Consider the following 6,378-nt stretch of genomic DNA (forward strand, 5'->3'; position numbering starts at 1 on the left):
AGAGAGAGAGAGAGAGAGAGAGAGAGAGAGAGAGAAAAATATTGTATAATGACTGATATTTTAACTAAAGAAAAAAAAATGTATAATGACAGATTTTAACTAAAGATAAACAAATAACGCTGGAGTCACTCAGCGACACATGCAGCATCTCTGGGGAGAAGGAATGGGTAACGTTTTGGATCGAGACCCTGCTTTAAACAGCAGCTGCAGTTGCTTCCTACACACTTTAACTAAACATGGATCCCTCTCTCTGGAAAATTAGAAGTAAGACAAAAGGTGAAAGAGACTTTCTCAAGATTACCTCCACAGAAGTGGATGATCAAGTTCAGGAATGGTTCACAATCTGGAGGTTTAAAATGTGCACTAAATGGTTGTTCAATGACCCAGAGAGTTGTCTGCATGACAAATAAGAAGTGAACGTGAACCGTGGAAAAATCTTGTGATGTGAAAAGTGGAAGTTAGTCCAATGAACTTCTGTTCCCTTGCCAGATGTTGACCTTATTGTTGCATTGGTCTGGTTTGTAAAGAGATTGAAAACCAACATTAGAATTGAAGGTAATAAAAAGGAACTGCAGATGCTAATTTATTCCAAAGATGGACTCAAAGTGCTGGAGTAACTCAGTGGGTCAGGCAGCATCTTTGGATACTGATTTTGGATGATCAGCCAAGATCATATTGAATGCGGTGCTGGCTCGAAGGGCCAAATGGCCAAATCCTGCATATATTTTCTATGTTTCTAACATAGATAGGTCATGTTTCAGATCTGGACCCTTCTTCAGACTCAGATTTTAGGACATAGCTTTAATGTGAGAGTAGCAAAGTTTAAAGGAGTTTTTTTTACACAGAAGGTGATGGGTGCCTGGAACTCGCTGCCAAGGGTGGTGGTGGAGACGGATAGGATATTGGTGTTTAAGAGGCTTTTAGATAGGCACATGGACATGCAGGGAATGGAGAGATTTGGATTCTGTGCAGGCAGATGAGATTAGTTTAACTTGGTATCATATTCAGCACAGACATGGGCCGAAGGACCTGTTCCTGTGCTGTACTTTTTTGCACAATGTTCTATTACCATGGTCCTGTCCACCCCAGCAGTGTAGTGTACATTATGTTTATTACTTCTCTCACTGTGATTCTTACAATATTTTTCTCAACTTCATTGAATGTACTCAGAATTTCAGCTTACGATGTTGCTGCCAGTCAGTTGAAATGGTCTGCTTAAAATCTCTGGGCATGATCTAGTTTTAATTGCCAAATAAAAACTGACATTGATATTATGTGATTCTTCAGCTTCTGCTAATTGTTGCAAAGTATCTGCATCTGTTTTTACCTACAGAGATTTCACACACCATACTTTATTTCTATTTTCCTTCCGATTCTTCCTTTGATGATCAGCTGATCTATGCAGAAATGCAAAGCCAAAATGAAAACTGCAATCCTCTTATTCTGATGGTTTGACTAAAACAGAAAGAAAGTAAACTACAGGTCTCCTTCGATTACAATCTGATCTTGAGAACTGTTCATAGCGTGAACAGTTCATAGGTCCAACATGAACGACAACATTGTGTGGGAGAGGATCGTAGACACAGCTATGACAGGAAAGTGAGCATGCACAGGAAGAGCAACTACCAGCAGCCTCACTGACTCAGTGAGTGAGCAAGTTAGTCAGCTTGGCTTAGTCTTTGTGGCTCTGGAATGGGTGGGGAGAGAAGTCACAAGGAAATGTCCCATTCCCACCTTCCAGTAGATACAAATGATGCCTGTGACACTGCAGCCAGCAGCATCTCCATCCCCGCTGGACACCCAAGCGTTTGATTGTATGTATGGGCTGTACACGTGTCAGGACCTTATTCCGGTTCCTGTTTATCAAAAAGTTGAAACTACCTTATCTGTCTGACTTGACCATTCAAATTCAGTAACTGCTGCTTTGCATTAAGAGTGAGATTCACAAAGGTATTTTAAATATGCTGCCAAATCACATTGGCACAGACTCGGAAAGCAGTGTTGGACCGCAGCCAAACTGGGTACCTCGGGTGTCTGAGCAATGTATGGAGCTTGTTTATGATAAGACAATTTTGCAATGAAATAGGTGTGTGTAACATGTGGTGAGATAAGGAGATGTGGGAGTTGCTTCCGTTTAAAGTAATGGGTTACCGTAGATTTGATCGTGCTTGTAACAATCCGCACCACTTGGTTGTGAAAGGAGTATCGGCATGCTTGTCATTTCTTGCTGATTATAAACAAAAAAAAAATAGTTTAGTTTAGAGATACAGTGTGGAAACAGGCCCTTCGGCCCACCGAGTCTGTGCCAACCAGCAACCAGCAACCATTAACACTAACACTATCCTACACACACTAGGAGCAATTTACAATTATACCAAGCCAATTAACCTACAAACCTGTATGTCTTTGGAGTGTGGGAGGAAACCGGAGATCCCAGAGAAAACTCACACAGGTCAGGGGATGAACGTAGAAACTCCGACACAGACAAGCACCCATAGTCAGGATCGAACCCAGGTCTCTGGCGCTGTAAGGCAGTAACTCTACTGCTGTGCCACAATGACGCCCCTAATTTTTTTGTCTTCTGTTGTGTGTTCCATGTATCTGAAAATCTATTGGACTGACGATACTTACATCCATACATCTTACATCTGTGGATTTACTGGGTTGGGTAAATCATCTGATCAACCAAGATGACAAGTAAACTGTAAACTTAACATTTGCCCCTTGCATTGTTTATCGAAGGATTAAATTATGTTTTTATTTATACCTACATAGAAATAAAATACAATTTACTGTAAAACTTGCTATTGAACTGGGGGAGGAAACATTTGGTTTCAATGGACTTGCCAGTCTGGAATCACCTAAGTCAAGTACCTACCCCTGCACTTCATTCATTTTAAGTATCAAGACAGAAAAAGAGGAAATTGTGAAGGTACCAAGCCAATTTATTAAAAAAAAAAAGAATTCACCCAAGTGAAGCACAAGGAAATTGTTGATGCTTAGAGATGTGAAGCCACCTGCCATAACTTGATTCTCAACGATCAATCAGAAAGATTTGATAGGTATTGCTGGTATGTAATAGACACAGGATAAGGGAAAGAGGCGAATTGAACCTTACTTCAAACATCAACATTCTTAAATCACTGGGGAAAAGGTGGTCAAAGCTTGAATGTAGAAAGTGTACTTGTCCACACTCTGATCCTGAGCTACCTTGTACTGAAGAAATCAAAACAAGTGCACGGAAGCAATATTTCCATTTGCAATAAAGCCAATATTCCTAAGCCAACAAAATTATATTTGAAATCGAAATGAAAGCTGAGAATAATATAAAAAATACAATCTTAAGCATTACAACAGCATTAAGGCTACAAAAAAGATAAAATATTATTTTCATGGTATGGTCATATTCGTATTGGGGCATAAATCTTGTTCCTTTAAAACTGTATTTAAATTAGTGAGTCCCGAAATTCATGGAAAGAAAGGGTTTGCCCTAAAGATGGCAGTGGAGATCTATTCCATCTGTTCGTCAGCATGTTCATGGTTCGGCTAATAAAAGGTTTATTGATGTAGAATGGCTCTATAATATCATATGAACTGATTGTCGCAAATATCTTTAATTTATTAACGTGTCATACCTACTGGGCGTTGAATTTCCTGGCAATTAGTTGCAGCTTATTTTTCAATAAGTCTACAGCACTTACATCATAGTCATTAATCCGAGTGCTTGAATGTCTTTCTGAATTTTGGACATGTGTTTTCCACCAGCTGGCACTCACACTCTTGGTCACTGCCAGCATGACAACAAAATAAAATTCCACATCAAATTGAAACAGAGAATACCATAAACAAAAACAGATATAAAAGTGCAGTTTAGTCTGTTTTAAACTTTACGGTTCAAATTATGTTTATAAACTAATTAAATGTTACCCTTGTGTCTAATGATATCATCTAAAACTATCAATGACATTATTACCTTCAAGTCACTTGCATGGCTGTGTTACTCAGTTTATGAGTCTTTCTATGTAAATGCCCTCATGCAGCATGAAGCTGAAATCAGCGTGTGCTGGTCCAAAACAAAATCCTTAACCGTCGGGTGTGAGAGATATGAAAACTGATTAAATTACCTTCTTTGCATTCCTGTTTTATTTTTCGCTGTTGTTTGAGCGAGGCTTTGTGCAACAACCACGAATCCAGAAGTACTGCACAATTGCCTCGAGACTCTGTTCCAAGCCAACAACCAAAAGTAAATGGTTCACAGATTATAAATGTTACTAATCTATTTTGACAGATGTCCCACTTTTCTTTCTTCAATTGTCCTCCCAGCTACTCCTTCTCCAAAGAAAGATGGTCTATTGTGGAGTTAAGATCCTAAAGTAATGGAAGGTTTCCAATTATTCTCCCAAGTGATTATTCTTGGGTAACTGCAATGCATAGTGAATCTTGGAGATCAGAAGAGGCTCAGGGTAAATGATCTGTGCTGAAATTTGCGTTTGTTTTGCTGTGCCTACACTGTACAGAGTAGGCCCATCTGTATGTTTATGAGCCTCCAATACGTGCTAATGAGAAATCAACAGCTGCAGTGTTTCGGATTGCCTCATACAGCACACATTTTCTCCATTCATAGGTAATTTTTTGCAGGGCCATGGGTTAGTGAGACTTTGTGCAGGCAGTGGTAATGTTGGGTTTATAATCAAGTAAGATCCATACAACTGAAATCATACAGGAAAAAATATTTTCTTCCTCACCACCCCCTTTGTTTGCTCATAGTTCTATCAGTGGATCATGGGGACTTCATGCCTGGCCCATGGCCACATGCCCAGTAATGCAATGGCTTGAAATTAATAGCCAGTAGAGTTACAGAGTGTGAAGCCATGTCTGTAGGATCTGAGCCTGAGTGGGAAATGGCAGACCGTTTCCCATGAGGCCGGTCCAGGGAATCAGAGCAAGTGGGGTCCAAAAAGACAAAATCAATTGAAAAGAAACTCATGAGGCTAGAAAGACATAGATTTACTCTTTCAAGGTCACACATGAAAACTTTAAGGCTTTCTTACTATATCAATGCATTCCTAACCCCTGCTTCTCCAAGCAGGCCACTACTGGGCAGTCTGGTGATTAAATTTGGATTTGGCATTTTGCCTTTATGCTCTGCAAATATGCATACTTTTGATTTGTTCATGTTTCAATATCTGGGCATTGCTGGCAAGTCAAGTATTTGTTGCCTATCTCTCATTGCCCTTGACAAGGTAGTGGTAAGCCACCTTCTTGGTTGGGTAGGAACTTTCAAGTTAAATCAACTTCATGAAATGGAGCTAGCAGGCAAGATAAAGGTATGTTAGAGTAAACGGGTGGCTAGAGACAGAATAATTTCACGTAAAGATCAGCATGGCCGTCTTTGTGTAGAATCACGAGATGGGGGCAGATATTAAATTAATATTTCTCATCTGTTGTTATTGAGTTATCGAGGAAGCAAAGGGATATGAGATGTAGATGTTGTGATGTCTTGGATCCATTACAAATTATCAAAGAGGAGTGTTGGAGGCTTTAAAGTATTTTAACTTGGATAAATCCCCAGAGCCTTACAAAGTGCACCTTTGGACCATGTGGGAAGGTAGGGAGGAAATTGTGAAGGTCCTTCCAGAGATATTTGCATCATCGTTAGTGAGTTTGTGGAAGACTGGAATGTTGCTAATGTTATACCAGGGAACTACAGTCTGGTGAGCCTGATGTAATGGTGGGTAAATTGTTGGAGAGGATTCTTATGGATAGAATTTACTGATATTTAGATTGGCACAGACTGAGTAGGGATAATCAGTTTGACTTTTTGCGTGGGAAATTTGTCTCAAAAATCTGATCCTTTTTTTAAAGAGGTCACCAAAACGTTTGATGAAGGCAGGGCAGTATATTCAAGATTCAAAATTCAAGAGAGTTTATTGTCATGTGTCCCAGATAGGACAATGAAATTCTTGCTTTGCTTTAGCACAACAGAATATAGAAGGCATGAATACAGAACAGATCAGTGTGTCCATATACCATTGTCTAAATAGACTTTTGTGTTTTTGACACAATCCCACTTGGTCAGCTAGGTTGGAAAGTTAGGTCACATGGAATCCAAGGTAAGCTAGTCAATTGGATTCAAATACATGATATTCCCAATCACGTTCTTGACCATGAACTCATCTGTCTCCATTTCCTCAAAGCCTTTCTGCACTTTTCTCAGACCCCATACTGCTACCTTCACCTTGGCAGTCATTAGGGCAATGGCTCATCACCACAGTCCCAAGGACAGTTAGGAATGGGCAATAACCAAAGTTCCTAACGGAAAAATAAAGTTCATTGAATTGAATTAATAGCTTGGCTCAAAGAAAAATAGCCAATATG

At 39.6% G+C, this 6,378-nt stretch overlaps 1 protein-coding gene across 1 annotated transcript in view; it reads right to left on the reverse strand.

Annotated features, from left to right (window-relative positions):
• otof (otoferlin) overlaps positions 1-4,202 on the reverse strand; it is a 313,157-nt gene extending 308,955 nt beyond the window's left edge. The window contains exon 1 of the mRNA XM_033021479.1: positions 4,125-4,202. The gene's annotated coding sequence lies outside the window, so the exon portion shown is untranslated. The remainder of the gene's footprint in view (positions 1-4,124) is intronic.
• Positions 4,203-6,378: the final 2,176 nt, after the last annotated feature.

This window comes from Amblyraja radiata, chromosome 5 (assembly GCF_010909765.2).
Source record: "Amblyraja radiata isolate CabotCenter1 chromosome 5, sAmbRad1.1.pri, whole genome shotgun sequence".
NCBI lineage: Eukaryota > Metazoa > Chordata > Chondrichthyes > Rajiformes > Rajidae > Amblyraja > Amblyraja radiata.